Raw genomic sequence first — 17,811 nt, forward strand, 5'->3', positions numbered from 1 at the left:
CTGGGTGGTCGTCGCCTCGTTCCGCCTCCCGGAGCCCGGGGACCTCCGCGTGGACGGTGGCCAACCCGGTGCTCACCCGCGCCTCCGCCACCGACGCCGGCTACCCCAGCAACTTCGTCGCCGACCCCTTCCTCTACCTCCAGGTACGGTCCGCTAGAAGCTTTACAATAAAATCAAGCGGTGCATCCACCCACAAGGATGCATGGAGTGTTTGCACAACCCCAGCTAGCTAGCTCATGAGCAACACAATTTGATTCCCGATTGCAACGCTAGATAGTCACCTTCCCTATGTCCCTGAGTAGAATTCTACACTCTTTGAAGATTGGAGCTGTCACCCAAGATTCTGCAATAACCACGACAACAATATTGTCCATCCTCTGTGACCTTCATTTAGCCGAAGGAAATCCATGACAACAATATTGTCCATCCTCACCATACATTGCTGCACCCAAGATTCTGCAATAATTTTAGACCTTCGCGTAGTGCCGATGATTCTGTCGAAACCACGTTTGCGACATGCAAAGGTTGGCTATAGCTGCTGCAATGAAACCTCTGCGATTGTCCCTGACCACCGCTCCACACCCACCTGAGTGGTCGCTCTCCTGAAAAGAAGCACCGACATTTAGGATCTGTTGGCACGATAGCATGACCAGCCATTTGTTCAATCTAGGTGTACAGGGGCGGAGCTGGAGCAAATGTCGTCCGATGCACCACTTTATCAAGGCATAAAAGTTTCAAGCAACAGTCTGTTGAATGAAGATGTGTTTCGCAGCTTTTAGCACACATTATTGGATATAGTAGAAGGCGGTTTGTAAAAACAAAATGTAGCCAACACAATGCTTGCAATAATGATAAAACAAGGGACACAATTACCTGAAAAGGATGTCTTGCATTCTCAACTTCCAAAATACATCGTTGGACAACAAGGTTGAGTACTCTACAAGATACAAATAGAATCAAACTTATTAGTAGAACAACATAATAAAATTCCCAAATGAAAGTACTTAGATGGCTAAAAAAACTGAAAATTACCTTTAATTAGTAGCCAACTTCTTTCGTCTGGCTATGGTCCCTAAATAAGAAGCAAGAAAAACAATACACATGCATGTTTCTTCTCTTTGCTGTATTCAAGCCAACTCTCATATTCATCAAACCGATTAGGAGTGAACTTTCTCTGTTTATATAACCCCAACATTCAAGGATTCGAAATCAATATCTCCTGGCTGACAAGGTCAATTCAACAAATATTTTCTTATTATTACTAGATATTATTTCAAATTAGAATGTTAATGTTGTATCAATTTTCTCTTGTTAGGATCATATTCAATCTCCTCTTCCAAAACATCCTTTGATTGTGCTCTTCTTTTGAGAAGAAACCTGTCCTGTCCCATAGTATCTGTATTTGACAAATACAAATTACAACTGAGACATGAACACTTGTCTAGACAAGTAAAATATACCCTAATTAGAAGTTACTCCCTCCGTTCCTAAATAGATGAATCAACTTCGTACTAAGTTTAGTATAAAGTTAGTATAAAATTGGGTCATCTATTTTGGAATGGAGGAAGTATAACCCTAGAAAATGCCCCGTGCTTTGCCCAAACATAGTGATTTAATTATTATATTCACTACATGTTATAAATGATTGTTCTAGTTTGTAAATTAAATAAGGATAAGCACTTCCATGTTAGAAAATTCTGGGGCTTTGGTTTGGTACCACCAGCCACCAGGACCCCCACCATGTTACCATGGGGCTTTGGCAGTGCTTGCCCACTATTTTCTCACTTTTTGGGTGGGGTTGGAAGACAGACACTGCTGATAAGCTTGTTTGCTAGTTCCTTTACAAGCATAGTAGAGCATAGTATGGATTCTAATGTTCAACTCTGACTAAACAGGTTCTGCAAACGGTCTTTTACTGCACTTGACTGAAGAAGTAGGTGTCTGCTATATCCTGCACTTGAGGTGAGTTGTGTTCTCAGGTTTACATTGCAATGGGCACTCTTCTTGTAAACACAAATTCAGATTTATATACTATATGCTGGCATGACTGTTTTTATTAGGCAGGACAGTGCAGTAGTTGATGTATCTTGGGTTGATTATAAAGTTGCTTGGGTTTAATATTACCCAGCATGATGATGTATCAATGTAGCGTTAGCATATGATCCAAGTGTTAGTATCGCTAGTAAATAGCTAATACAGTTAATGAAGAAGAAAAAAACTGCTAGTACAGTTAATGAAGAAGAAAAAAAACTGCTACTACTGCTAGGACAAAGCATCAGACTGAATAACTAACAGTGGGTAATTAACCTAACTATTCATTTTTCCTTAGGTTAATATTAAAATGTCCAGTGTATATATATTTGAAAATGATTGCTGCTAGATGTTAATTTGCTAGTACTAGCTAGAATTTGGCACTGAAAAGCAAAAGCAAAAGCTAATTAACTACTGGGTAATAGCACTGGTACTAGGTAGCTAAAATATGTGTTGTGAAACACTGAGAGCAGAAACACTTACTACATACATATGCTCAAGAAACACTTACTAACCAGAAAAGGTTTTGACTTGAAATGTTAATAGCACAGAGAGCACCACAAGTTAAACACCTCAATCTGTTAGTATTTGTCTGCATTTTCTCACATTCTTCTTGTATGTGATCCAGTATTGCTTGTAGTGGTTTGTCCAAAATGTTGAATGATACTGTTTGGAGATGCATATATTGTTTCACCTCTTCACGTGCCAATGTATTTTCCATGTTGTGATGGAGGCCTTTTTTGCCTTGTCCACACGAGAGGCCCTTGAGTTTGTTGGAATGTCGATTAACTTCCGTTCCAGCAAATTCGGGTACTCCATATGTCCTATTTTCAGCAAAGGTCATGCTGAAATTTTCCGTGAATTTTAGCATGACTTTGCTAAAAATAGGACATATGGGGTACTTGTGACTAATGCATGGGCCGGGGTACTTGTGACTAATGATGAAAGCTTAGGCTTTTAGGGTGCCTCGGCGTCGAAAAACCCTCAATGATAAAAGCTTAGCTTTTAGGATGCCTCGGTGTCGACAAACCCTAAATGATGAGACCATGATCTGGTTCCTTGACAATAACCAACTTTTTGACAAAAATTTGTTCCTATTTAGAGAGAAACATGGCCAACTCCGATGAGGCCGGGGGTTCGGGCGGCAAGGCATTCTGGAAGCTGTCCCAGGAGATGGAGGAACAACCTCACTTGTATGAGGACGCCGCCTTCCCCACCGATCCTGAGACCACTGATGGTACCGCCGAGGATGACCCCACTGATGCCACCACTGATGGTGCCGCCGAGGGTGTCACCACTGATGATGGCGGTGCACGCACAGATGGCAGCCAACCGAAGAGGCAACGGAAGGACCGGCGCCCGACCGTGCTCCGCACCCTCAAGGAGGAAGTTACTGAAGTGGACTCCGACGGGAATCCAACGGCGCCCGAACGAATAGTCAAGGGGTACTCGCTTCAGCTCGGGTGCATTCTCCGGAGCACCGTCTCGATCAACACCGAGAACCCGAGGCATCCTGACCGAGGGAATTTGCGCAACCTCCTCTTCACGAAGCTGCATGAATGATACAAGTTCCCCGCTGAATTTGAAAACAGAAGCCTCAAAGGGAATAAAGTGAACAATGCTGCCCTCACGAAGATGAGCAAGGCCCTGTCTACTTGGAGAAGCAATGTGAAGAGAATGATCGAGAAAGGTGAGAGTTATGAGAAGATCAAGGAGAAAAATCCTTCGATCACCGAAGTTGACTACAACGACTTCAAGATCAATTGCTCGAGCACCGCAAACTCCGAATCAAGTCAGTGGGTGAAAGAAATGCGGGAGTTGAAATTAGGGGAACACAAACTCGGTCCCGGCGGTTACAGAGTGGCGGAGCCTATATGGGACAAGGAGGACGCGGAGCATGCCGAGCAAGGCCTACCGCCCCGCTTCGAGAAATACAGCGGTAACAAGCAGACCAGGAACTATGTCAGGGCCCGGTACAAGGAGGACCCGATAACAAAGGAGCTTACCACGGATCCGAAGACCAGGGTGCTTGAGCTTGTTCTGGTAAGGAATACACCCCCGCGTAATTAGCTCCATATGGTTGCATTCTAATTAATGAAGCCAAATTTCTAAATGGTCCACATTCCTTCCACAGGCGACTGAAAGCAGTAGCGCGGGGTCGACTAAGAGCAACCCTTGGGACACCACTCTAAATAGGGCGTTCAATGTAATGAAGAACAAGGATAAGCTCAGTAAGCCGACGTCAGCTGGTCGTGTGGCCGGCAAAGGCTTGTCCACAAAATGGGGGTCATACTATACCGCTGGTGTGCGGAAGGAGAAAAAGACCAGCTCGGAAAGCCAGGCGCGCGAGGTTCAAGAACTCAAGGCACAGGTGGCGCGGATTCCGGAGATTGTCCAAGAGCAAGTGCAACAACAACTCTGAGCGACGATCACCGCCATTGTGCCTACCTTGATCAAGGGGTTGAGTGCGTGGATTGCGGGCGGCCAATAGGGGCCGCCCCCGATTCCTAGCTTCACGGCCAGCAACTCGCAGAATGCGATGGCGGGGCCATTGGTGTCGCCGGCGGAGGCGGCATTGGTGTCTCCGACGCCAGCACGGGAGCTTAATGCACCCGGGTATACGCCGGCTGGCACCTCTGCAGCAAGCGACCCCTCCGTCAACTGCACGCCCGCCGTTGGCGGTGCCTCGACATTAGCCGAGCTCGACGCCATCATCACGGTAACTAATTAAGCCTCTCTCGGCCGAGGACTTCATCTCCTTGCCTTTGACTGGGCATCCCTGACGCCCTACATGTTTTCGCAGGGCGCCGAACGATGTTCCGTGCACTCTCCTGCACTTCATGAACAACGAGTTGGTCGAGGTCGCCAAGGGCAAAATCGTTCAACCGGGCAACCCCTTGTTCCACGGTACCCAGATGCCACCCAACTTATTTAGGGTTGAACTGGTTCGGGTGCTGCCAGGCCGCGACGAGTTGTTACCTCCGATTCGACCCGTCGGGGCTGACGATGATGACGTGATGACCCTCAGCGCCTGCCTGAGCTGGCCCCTGCTTTGGCCGAAGAGCCAGATTCGTTTGGGGGCGGGGGACACCACCCCAAAGACAACACCGCCAGTCGTGCCGGCGCCAAGTCGGCCCCATGGCAAGACCGCCGCAACGGTGCCGGACATCCCTATGCCACTGAATCCAAACATGCATATGGTACAGGATCAGAACGACGACGATGATGATACATTTGGCAACGTCGATCAGTACTTTGCCGAACATGGGTACGATGGCGACTTCATGGGGCCTCCTTCTCAAGAACCCAACCCAACAAAAGACGTGCGCGATCTAGCTGGTACCATGGAGAAGCCAAGTTGCAACAGGTGTCGTCTGCCGTTCAGCTCTCAGGAGACGCCTCCAGCTGCCCACTTCACCGAGCCTCAGATAGGCGAGGTGCGAAATATTATCAGCCCCAACACACTCAAGAAGGCGGTCTGTGAGCAGAACTCGGTCCCATTACAGGAGAAGAAGAAGGCACGCAAAAGAAAGATTAACAAGGGTGCGAGCCAGCCAGCACCGAGTACGATCCGTGCTCAGGACGGGCCACCTTCACCTAAGGATATCTCGAGGAGCGTGCATGTGGCGGGTAGGGCGATGCTACCGACAAATATGCTCAATGCTGCAACCAGTGCTATGCGGAGTCTGCATTATAGTGTTCTTTCTTTGGAGAAGCGGCGTCTCAGAGAGAAGGATGTGGCATACCCGGTTTTCGCGGCCAAGGTGCCAGAGGGCAAGGGCTTTGTGGACAACTCCATCGGGCGTACGATCGTCCTGCGGTTTAATGACATCCACGCTATGTTGAACCTTCATCCGCTGCACTACACCTTCGTTCGGCTATTTTCGCTGAGTATGGAGATGTGGATCATTCGCGACAAGACCCCGGACATCGTGATAGTCGACCCCTTCTAAATGCGTGCCAAGATCTTGGGCAGCGCTGGGGACCGGCAAGTCGCGAGTTCTTACCTCGAAGGCGTCATTCTGGCAAACCAAGATAAGGATAACTTCCTCGTGCCTTACTTTCCCGAGTAAGTCCTCCCCTCAACCGGCCCGTAACATATGAATTCTTAGATTTCGATCGTTTTTCTTTTAACATTCCGTGTTTTCTGCAGTGACACACATTGCACGCTCATCCTCCTAAGCCCCAAATATTCCATGGCCACGTATTTCGACCTGGACCGTCAGTCGAACGTAGACTACACAAATGTCAAGAAGGTTCTTGATGATGTTCTCCCCGGCTACGCCAAATCTGGAGGCACCTTCACCAGGCCTATTCGTAAGTACGGCAAGCACGTGTTCTCCCACAATACGACGTTCTGCTGCATCAAGCAGCCGCCTGGCGGTCAGAAGGGTGCCTACTACGCCATCCATCACATGCGGGCGATCGTACGGGACCATCATCAACTTCTGCTACCGAGTAAACTCAAAGATTGGACCGCGAGCGTGTCGGCAATCCAGGATGCGGACATCAGACAAGAATTCTTTCGCATCCAGTCGGAGTTTGCGGAAATCATCCATCAAGATGTCCTTCATACCTCGGGGCAGTTCTGCCTCAGAAATCAATCGTCCAACAGTGACATCGACACAATTCTACAAATGCAGGCTGACAACGCACGTTCTTTCATGACTCCCACGATAGACGGCGGCTTCATCCACGCTCCGGTCCCTTGAGTCGAGTCGAAAGCAGTGATGCTGTGTCTAGTTCTGAAACATCGATTGGCTCATGTTGTAATTAAACTTTAATGAACTTGTAGTATGTCTCTTTGGTTTCGAGAGTCATTCAACTTAGATGTAATCGGTGCTATTAATGTCTTGCTTTTCTCTTCCGATCGTTCTGTTGCATACTTATATATTGCTTATGTATTGTCTGTGAATTAGTACTAACGTTTTGTTTGGCTAGTGCATAACGATGCCGTCGTATGTCGTGTACAAGGGTAAGGTTCCCGGAGTCTACGACGACTGGGAGGAGTGTCGGAGACAGGTTCACCGATTCAGCGGTAGCAGTTACAAAGGGTACACCACTAGGGCCGAGGCCGAATCTAGATACGCCCGCTATCTAGCGGGAGATGGGAGGGAGCGTTGGAGGAACCGGATGAAGACGAGTTTCATCGTGATGATGCTCATCGTGATGACCGCAGCTCTCTTCTATGTGATGGTAGTTTAGATGATCGATATCGACTTGTAATGTGAAGACAAACTCGCTACTCGCGGTCTCGAGACTTGTAATATAATGTTCTATCTTTGTTCGGTCTTTTCAATTCGGAGACTAATATGATGAATTGTATTCAGAGACTAATATGATGAATTGTATTCAGAGACTAATCTTCTATTGTATTCGATGAATTTGTTGTTGATGTGTGATGTCTATATTTTGTTCAATTATACATTTTGTAACCTATGCAAAAAACAAAAAATAAAAAAATAAAAAAAACCTAATATTCATACTAATGGCGCATCACATCACAGTGCGCCAATAGTATGCCAAAGGATACTAATGGCGCATCATTAAACAGTGCGCCATTAGTATGCCAAAGTTACTAATGGCGCATCTTGTTGTTGTGCGCCATTAGTATGCCAAAGCACCTGGGTATACATGGCCCCCTGGGAGGCATACTAATGGCGCACTGTTGTATATACTAATGGCGCATCTGAGGTCCGCCATTAGTATACCAGATACTAATGACGCACCAGTGATGCGCCATTAGTAAAATATACTAATGGCGTGGCACTAATGGCGGACCACTAATGCGCCATTAATGGCCAAATTAGATGCGTCATTAGTAGGCTTTTTCCTAGTAGTGCATGCGCAAGGAGGTCGGCCTAGGCGACATGAGCAAGATTTGTCGACGTATCATGGTAGCGGTGCAGATATATATGTATGTGTTGCTACCTTTTTTTATTAGGATAACTTACTACACCGTGGTATTCAGAGAAATAAATTGTCTTAATGGTATCATTATGTGTTGCCTCCATATTTGTAAATACTACCATCCTTCTCAGCCTCTTCTCGCTCGCACTATTTGATGGGATCAGTTTGTCAAGTCTTAATGAGCTAGAGTCAGTCTATCGGAACATGAATTCCTTGATGCAATGGAGCTCAAGTTAAATATAGTGTAATAATCTGAGTCGTTTTTCTTTTCTCAATTCCTGTACATATGTATCGGTGTATTTTGGTATTGGGAGTTTCAATGTCTTTTATAGTAATATGCATGTTAATTTGTAGTAACTACATATATAGGGTGACAGATAATGGATATGAGGCGTGTGCATGGCCAGAAATTATTGTTTTTGTAATATTGAATTGGTATTCCGGTAAATATCCTATTGATTCAAATTTTGGTTCGGACTCTGTACGTACCAAATAATATCTGTTTTAATTCAGTATATGCAATTAACCAAAATTGACCTGATCTTCAAGAAAGAGCCAAGACCATTTTACTTTTGAACGTATCCTAAAATAATACAGTTTGGCATTTAATTTTATGAAATGACTAATGTAGGACATGTTTAGGGCAATACAGAACCAAAGGGATGCACTAAAGTGGAACCACTCGATGACATGACTATTTCCTCTCTGCACGATTTTTGTAGTTTGTGATATATCGGTTGGAGATTAGGCCTATGTATTTTATGTGACCAAAGGAGGAACAAGAAAAGTAGCTAACATAGTAAATGGTATCTAATATTTGCATCGAAACTATTCTCTTCTGAAAAGTAAAACATCAAACTGTTTTTGTTGGTTGATTTTGTGAGGCTGTCTCATTATCTATCTAAAATAAATTGCTTAGTTTCTCTAGAGACTGGTCAGAATAGGTGATACGTGAAAAGACAATAAGAAAATTTTATTTTCATTATTCTAAAATTTTCAATAATATGAAGGCATTATATACCACTATGAAGTTCTTTAAGTAGTTTGGCTTCTTATCTAAAGAGAGAAGAATTTAGTATATGCTTCATTTCATATGCATTTTTCATTTTAAGTATGATAAGGATATATATATTAAACTCTGTGGTAAGACAAGATGTTACTTTTCCAATGGAAATTGCGTGACTCATCAATTTCATTACTCCAAGTAAATAAAAATACTCTCCAAAATTGCATCCCATATTTTATAATATAGCTTATCAAACTAGCCTGTGCGAATGCACGGGTTGGCGACTAGTTTACAAAATTTGGACTGCTCATAGGGCATCTCCAACAGCAACCATCAAACCAGCCGCAACCGTCTGGACCGCGCGGTCCGGACGTGTTGTGTCATCCAATGCGGGCCTCTATAGGTTCACAGAGTGGTTCGGACGCATTTTCACTTGCAAACATGAGACAAATGTGGGGGGGGCTTTGAGGGCGTCCAGACAGCATCCACGCCCGTTTCTGACTACCCTGGCCCGCCCAAAGGTCTCCTCCCTCGCCCGCGCGCGTTCCCTCCCAGTGCCAACTGCCTGCATTCATGCCAATGTAAAGGGGCCGTTCCACATTGAAGCCAGCTCAGAGCGGACGCGGCCTCTCAGTGCCTCTGCCATTGAGGCGGTGTACCGGCCGAGGGTGTTGCCCACTGCACTCTCGGCTGAACACGCCTCCTCACTGCATTAAAATGCCTCCATTAAACCCTTGTGAAAGCCGAGAAACCTACTCCGGCCACACGTCCGATCATGAGCCGCTAGTCATTAAATACAAGCCGGTTGGCTCCGGCCGTCCCTCTGCTATTTAAATGATGCCAGATGCAGGGCAAAATATGCACCACAACTTTGCTCCCCATCTCCTTCTTGCACACCATTTTATCCACACTATCAGTGGCATCCAGAGAGGAGAAATAACAGTTCTCTGGCATAAAAGCCGGTTGGGTGGCACGCCGAGCCCGCCGGATATGAGCCAGGCAACTCGCTACTCCACCTCCCTCGCCTAGCCCAACGGAGAAAGCAGCCGCCCCAAGCTGGCACGTGGTTTAGCAACTCGCCACTCCAAGCCAGCCAGTGGAGGAGTGGCGAGTTGCTCCGGGCTAGCACACGGGGGAGCACGGCAGAATGGGCATCATGGCTGGTACGGACGAGGCCACCCGTCGTGCCATCTGTCGTCAATGTTGGTGGAACTACGCCTGGTAGGTGGTGAAAGAAGCCAGCTACGCAAAGATCAACGAGTCTGTGACCAGCGCATCCGTGTCCATCATTAACGTCGAGGAAAACTAGAACTTGGGAGGCCTCCGCCGCCACTAGACCATTTCCACTTCAAGTGGAGCTAGCGGAAAGTTGAGGGATTCCACCAGGTGGTTGCGATGCGTGGAATTCTGTTGCCCCTCACCCCGACACCTTCTGTCGTATTGTCTCCTAGCTTAAGGTCACCGCGCGTCGCCTGAAATTTGTAGTGCCAAGACCACTGGCAACTTCTCCCTTCAACTCATGCCCTTGCGAGTATTATCGCTTGGCTCGACGCGGAGCAAGATGTTCGGTAACTCTCTACCTCTGAGTATTGACTCCAATATTTTAAATAGCACGCTATTTCGCCGTTATAACGCGGTTATAGCATATTTAGAAGAAAGACGTTACGTTTTGGCAAAATCGGACGCTACGGCGCTAATCGCGTAATTAGCGCACTACACACGCTATAACGTTGTAACGTTGTAACGTTACAACGTGCAGACCATGCAAAACTGAAATAAGCACAGCCCAGCAGGCCAAAATCAACCCACGACCACTAGCTTTCTCACTCCTTTTATCAGATTCTCCCACGAGACCTAACCGGCTAACCCTAGTTCTCACTTCTCATCCCTTTCTCACTCCTTTTTATGTGCTGGATTTGGCCCTTATGCATATATTGCTTGCTCCTATGAAAAATTTAGTTGCTTAAATACTTTATTTCTAGATATATTTGATTTTTTTGCAAACGCTATTTTGAAATATAGCGCGCTATTAGCGCGCTATAACTTGTGCAGCATTTAGAGAAGGGCCTCACTATATTTTGTAGCGCGCTATTTAAAATATTGATTGACTCCACCCCTCCACCGTCATCTAAAGGGTGCCTATCTTTGGCCTCATCTCCATGGAGCGAACAATGGCGCAACACAGAGTCCGTATTGCATCGCTCAAGGATGGCGAGACGTCATGTTTTTTCGCCTCTATATGTGTCTCATCGCAAGAAGAACTAATAACCACATCCGTCAGCTCACGGTCCGTCAAAATATTGTGGTTGATGACGTTGGCACTCGACGAGGTGGCTTTCAACTACTTCATCAACCTCATCAGGGCTGCAGATGTTCGCGAGTGAATGCTTGTCCTTCAAGATCTCAACACCTAGGCCTTCGACCTGGTTGATCTTGAGTGCCCCTTCAGTGAGAAGGTGATCCGGGGAGCCAGAAAAGGACTGCCTTCGGACAAAGCACTAGGCTGGAAATCCTTGTTAACTGACGGGATATGGTCAAAAAAGACATCTACTCCCTCCGTTCGGAATTACTCGTCCAAGAAATGAATGTATCTAAATGTATTTTAGTTGTAGATACATCAATTTTTATTCATTTTTATGACAAGTAATTCCGAACGGAGGGAGTATATATGAGGCCTTCTAGAAGTCTTACGACATGAATGGAAGAAGATTCCAAGGACTCAACGAAGTTTTGATCACCCTGCTATCCACAAAACGCGGAGGCGACATCCCTCTTCGACTATCCATCTCTTTGTGAAGCTTGTCGCGAAGCTTCTCTCCCTTCGATTGACGCTAGCTAGGGCTCTCCACACTTGTCTCCTCCAACCAGAGCACGTTTATCGCCGGAAGGTGTATCCACGACAACTTCCTCCTTGTGCAGTAGACGGCGAGGCACCTCTCTCATGTTGTAGCTTTTTGAAAAGAGGAGGAAAACCAGGGGATACTCTCTCACGTTGTAGTTTTCTCTATATACCTCAGCTGCTGCAGTGTTGCTTTGTATATAAATGGCATGCTAGCCTGCTGGTTTAATTTGGGTGTGTAGGTATAAGCTAAAACTGAACCATAATATCAGTTTAGAGACGCACTTGATCATTTTTGGCAAAAGTGCGTGTGTTGTAGCAGCACATGTGCAGTTCTGGTCATTTGACTATAACAAACTGTTAAAAATACAAAACCACTTGTACATTCAGGAAAAAAAAACTTTGCAAATGTCGGTTAGTTACACTAGCACATACCTGTGAGGAATAACTGCAACTTGAGGGCAGTATCTGCTAGTATATATGCAAGTGTTAGTTTTGAACAAATGCTGAAGCACATCTCTGAATTAGGAACGACAGTGTGCGCCTGTCCTGGAACTTAAAACTTGGAACTGTATGCTGCTGCTCTGTTTGTGAATGTCTTGCTGCACACTTGGATGTCAAAATATTGTACGACCTGGGAATAGGTATGTACAGAAACTTTTGTCAATAAATGGTTACACTTCAGTTTAGAGAAGTACATGTACTCCTGTAGCATATATTCTCTTTTGAGTAGCATATAAATTGGTCAAATAAATTTTCGCTAGCCATCTCAACAAAGAGTACAACTTGAAGCAGCGTCGGAAGCAAGGGATCAGTGGGCTCACAAATAGATATAAACTATGAAATACTCCCTCCGTATCAAAATATAAGACGGTTTTTGACACGGAGGGGGTAGATTGCAAGGGTTCTCGCAAACATGGAGAGTGGCAGCACGTGCTCCCTCCAGTTGCATAACTTATTGTGTAGCCCAATATGAAACACAACCAGTCCTGCTTCAACTATTGCCAATCATAAAATCGAATTGCAATGTTTATAACATTAAGTCCTCAAGAGATTCTTAACTAGTATTTCTATAATGGTCCAGAGTTAATAACATGACCACTCTCTTGTTCTATTAGAATGAATTCCCTGCCCTGTCCAGGTTCACAGAAAAAAGATTATATTCTAAGTTCGTAGAATCTAAAGCGATGTGAAACAGAACAATGGTTCTTGAGCCATTGACCGAAGTAATGAAGCACCACCGGTCTAGCGATGCAGGAGGAGTAATATTGTTGTCCAACACAACATAGGAGAACAAAAGCGGCAGTTGCATCCACCCAGATTTATTGACGCTGGTTGGGGATCAAAGTGGACCAGTATAGATGGAGTTGTATTGTACCATGTCCACGTGAAAAAAAGAGTATCGATGCATACCCATGTGAAATGCATCGTTGCAACACTTCACTCCATCGACCCCCTCATCCAGCCCAGCAGATATCACTCACACCTTCCTAAAGTCTACATTTTACCTTGCCTTCTTATTCTCATTTTTTTTTCAAGTTTTATCACATGCTAGTTCTAGTTGAGGCCTCCTCGCGTGAGATACACATTACCCCTTTAACGGTAGATTTCTCCCACTCACCTTCATATCCATCTTGTGCATGTCCGCTACTTCCCTCGTCTAATCCTTTTCTTGCATCATGACATAAGTGGGAGGGAAAAAGAAAACAAACTGAGGTGGGGGGGGGGGGGCAAGGGAGAATAGCATGGAGTTGGCCATGAGACATCAGACACCCTCCTACCCAAGATGGGGGAATTGCTCCTAGAGGTGTAACAGAAAGACAAGTGTGAGTCTCAAGGGATCGGGGGCCCCAGGGATGAGGTCTTGTTTTGCTCCAAGGGACACCAATTTTTAATCTTTAGGCATGGGAGGCATCAGGGAAGGAAGAGTCACAAGCACCTTCCAAGCTTCTACAAGTTTCCATGGTATTTCTTGATCTCTTAAAAGTTCTTTAGGCATGGGAGGCATCAGGGCAAGGGATAATAGCATGGAGTGACATCAGACACCCTCCTACCCAAGATGGGGGAATTGCTCCTAGAGGTGTAACAGAAAGACAAGTGTGAGAGTCTCAAGGGATCGGGGGCCTCGGGGATGCGGTCTTGTTTTGCTCCAAGGGACACCAATTTTTAATCTTTAGGCATGGGAGGCATCAGGGAAGGAAGAGTCACAAGCACCTTCCAAGCTTCTACAAATTTCCATGGTATTTCTTGATCTCTTAAAAGTTCTTACATGGAACTCATGAATCACCACAGATTTTTTTCCTCTTGTATGCAAAAAATATAAGTTGCACTGGGCAACATTTCTATTTGAATATGTTGTTGTAGAAATTGAAATGAAGTCTGGAATTGCTGGAGGTTGTGCTCAAAAAAATGTTCACAACAAACTAAATGATTTTTGATTGTTAGCACCATCTCTTGCATTATTCGAAACTCTACTTCTGCAAAATATGCTGCCAGGAAATCAAACAAAATGTTTGAAATAGATAGTAAAAGCTAAAACACACTAAAATGGAGCCCTTCATAGTGTTCTAGACATTTATATACAACCAAAAATATATTTTTGGGCACATAATGAGGAGAATAATTCTCTACCATATATATTTAAGCTCAAAAATATGGAGGCAATATCCATAACAATATCATGGCATTAGCTTGATTGCCTCCAGTTTGGTTACTTTGGACCGTTCATTGCTTGAATGTAAATTTCTGAGGAACATTGAGTTGCCAAGAATGATCCATGGAAATGAGCAACTAAATCTATCTTTTGTTTTATATTAGTAGAATGTTATACTAGACTAGTTGTATTTCACAAACAGTTGTACTTCTAAAGCAATAAAAAGGACATTATAAATCAATGGCCATGTTGTTTCAACCAACATGGCTCTGAAAAGAAAAGAAAAACACAATATCTCATAGGGTAGAAGAATCATATAAACTACAAAAATTAAGAGTATAATCATCACATCTATAAAAGTGTTTTCATTGTTCATCCACCTCCAAAGGTATCTCTAATTAGAAAACCAACAACATATTCATTAGTTCAATAAATCAATGTATCACTATCATAGGAAAATGTTTATTTATGAAAGAATCTCCTGCATTTATATGACTTATAATAATCTATCCAACACATCATTCAAATGGAGAGAAATACAAGGTAAGAAAAATCACATTAGTCCAAGGTATTCCTACAAAATATATGTGGGACAAGTCATATTAAACAACTCATTATTGTAAATCAGTTAAGGTCATAACGCTCTTGCTTCTTTCTATTCTCTTTCAATACAACTAGAGCAGCAATTGCATGGGGTAGGTTTGGTTGGTGGTAGTTAAGGACAATCGACGGTACCAGGCTAGATAGAGTTGCATACCACGTGCATTTGTGAGAACTGTGCATATATGCATACCCGTGTGTTCTCGTCTCCAGCAAGTCCTCATGACTCCTCAGTAGTTTTTTCTCGTACCTTCCTAACCTCTGCATTCTAGCTAACTTTGGTCTTTCCTTTTCCTTGCATCACATGCTAGCTCCAGTTTAAGTGCTTAATTGTGATCTTCCTATATACATTACCTTGCTCCTTTCCCTTTTAATTTCTATCCACTAGCCTTCATATTCATCTAGAGAAGACTATGAATCAGGGGACTGGTGACCTTTGGGATGAGATTTTGTTTCTATGCAAGAGAGGAGCTCATTTTCAACCCTTTAAGCATGGGAGACATGGGGAAAGGATGGGTTAGTTGATATGACAAGGCAAGTCTATTAGAAATGAATTTCACATATCTACTATTTTATTTATTGAGGTTTCTAGGAAAAACGTGCACGGTCACTTGGGGTACATTTGGCTGTGTGCACCAATTCCACACCAATGGCAGTGTAGTGAGAGAGAGAGAAAGAAAACCCATTGTTGAGTTGTTGGCTTAAGATGGCCACCTAGAGCCTATGTTCTAAAAATATATTTTCTATAGCAACTTGTAAATTCAAAATTTTGAAGACTGAATGGAGCTACGAAGTGTCAAAGTCAACATTTAGAGCTTCAAATGAATTAACGCAGAGCACACACCCAGTGCTTTTTTGAACTATGGGTGTATCCACTGGTGCTAGGTCTCCTTGTGCAGCAGACGATGAGGCAGCTCTCTCATGCTGTAGCTTTCTGAAAAGAGGAGGAAAACCAGGGGACACTCTCTCATGATTAAGTTTTCTCCATAGAACTTCATGCTATGGGACATGGCAATGCCCTAGGAGACCTAGCACTAGGGAGCAAGGGGCTAACCTTTGAGAAGAATATCAAGGAAATTTAGAGACCAAGCATCACCCAACAGATTTGTATCTTTGGACCTCCCGAGCAATCCAGGTAAATGGTTCTTAATAAAATTGATGGCATGCATATGTCTTGTCTGTGAAGAAGCGGAGAATGTCGTACCTCTCTCGAGGCGACGGTTTCGTGTTCATATAGGCAGGGGCGTATCCCTGATAAGCATACAATTCAGTTGAGATTACATCTTGGAGATCAAGGAATAAAGAGATAAGATAGAGATGAAAAGGTTACAACCATATACTCTAACAACCTCAATCTATCTAAGGTTAACCTGACTCAACTGAACTGGTGCACTGGTGCGCCCCAATGGACCTGACTAACACGTTGTTTAACACCCTCCCATAATCACAACTTGGAAAAGTTGACATTACGTTTAAATTCTTCAAAACTTCTTGTAGACAAGGCCTTAGTGAAACCATCTGCAACTTGATCTTGAGATCGAATGAACCGAATGTCCAACTTTTTTCCAGCAACTCATTCTTTGACAAAGTGAAGGCATATTTCAATATGTTTGGTCCTTGCATGAAAAATTGGGTTAGCAGAAAGGTAGGTAGCACCAAGATTGTTACACCATAAGCATGGAGCTTGCTTACAACATATCCCAAGCTCTTTCAGCAATGACTGAACCCAGATAATTTCTGCAGTAGATTTGCTAGTGCTTTGTATTCTGCTTCTGTGCTGGATCTAGACACAGTAGCTTGTTTCTTAGCACACCATGAAATCAGATTTGGTCCAAAGAACACTGCAAAACCACTTGTTGAGTGTCTGTCATCAAGATAACCTGCCCAATCAGAATCAGAAAATGCACTGACAAGTGTTGATGATGACTTGGTGAAGGTGATTCCAACATTGAAAGTATTCTTGACATATCTAAGGATGCGTTTTGCAGCTGTCAAATGTGTTGTAGTGGGTGCATGAAGGAACTGACATACTTTGTTTACAGCAAAAGAAATATCAGGCCTAGTCAGAGTTAAGTATTGCAGTGCACCAACCATACTTCTGTAGCTGGTGCTGTCCTCTTGATTCAAGAGTTTACCTTCTGTCAAGGACAGTTTTTCTGAGCTGGACAAGGGTGTTGGAGCTAGCTTGCAGCCTTGCAACCCGGCTCTTGTTACAAGATCAGTTGCATACTTCTCTTGGGATAAATGAAGCTCATCTCCATTTCTATTTACTTCAATACCAAGAAAATAGTGCAAGTCTCCTAGATCCTTAAGAGCAAACTCTGAGTTCAAATCCTTGAGCAATGCTGAAATGGCTTCATCAGATGAACCTGTAACAATAATAGTGTCAACATATATAAGTACAAATATAGAGATATTTGACTTATTTTAAATAAACAATGAGGTGTCAGACTTGGAGGGAGCAGACCCAAGTTCTTGAAGATGTGGACTCAGCCGAGAATACCATGCTCTAGGAGCTTGGTTTAGTCCATATAAGGCCTTGTCGAGCTTGCATACATGAAGGTTTTTTTTCTGTCTTCAAACCCAGGAGGTTGTTTCATGAACACTTCCTCTTCCAGAACGCCATGAAGGAACGCATTCTGTACATCTAGCTATCGTAGACTCCATCCTCTGGATACGACAATAGACAAAACGAGACGAATAGTAGCAGCCTTTACAACAGGGCTAAAAGTATCCTCATAGTCTAAATCGTACCTTTGCTTAAAACCCTTT

This window comes from Triticum aestivum, chromosome 6B (genome assembly GCF_018294505.1).
Source record: "Triticum aestivum cultivar Chinese Spring chromosome 6B, IWGSC CS RefSeq v2.1, whole genome shotgun sequence".
Lineage (NCBI taxonomy): Eukaryota > Viridiplantae > Streptophyta > Magnoliopsida > Poales > Poaceae > Triticum > Triticum aestivum.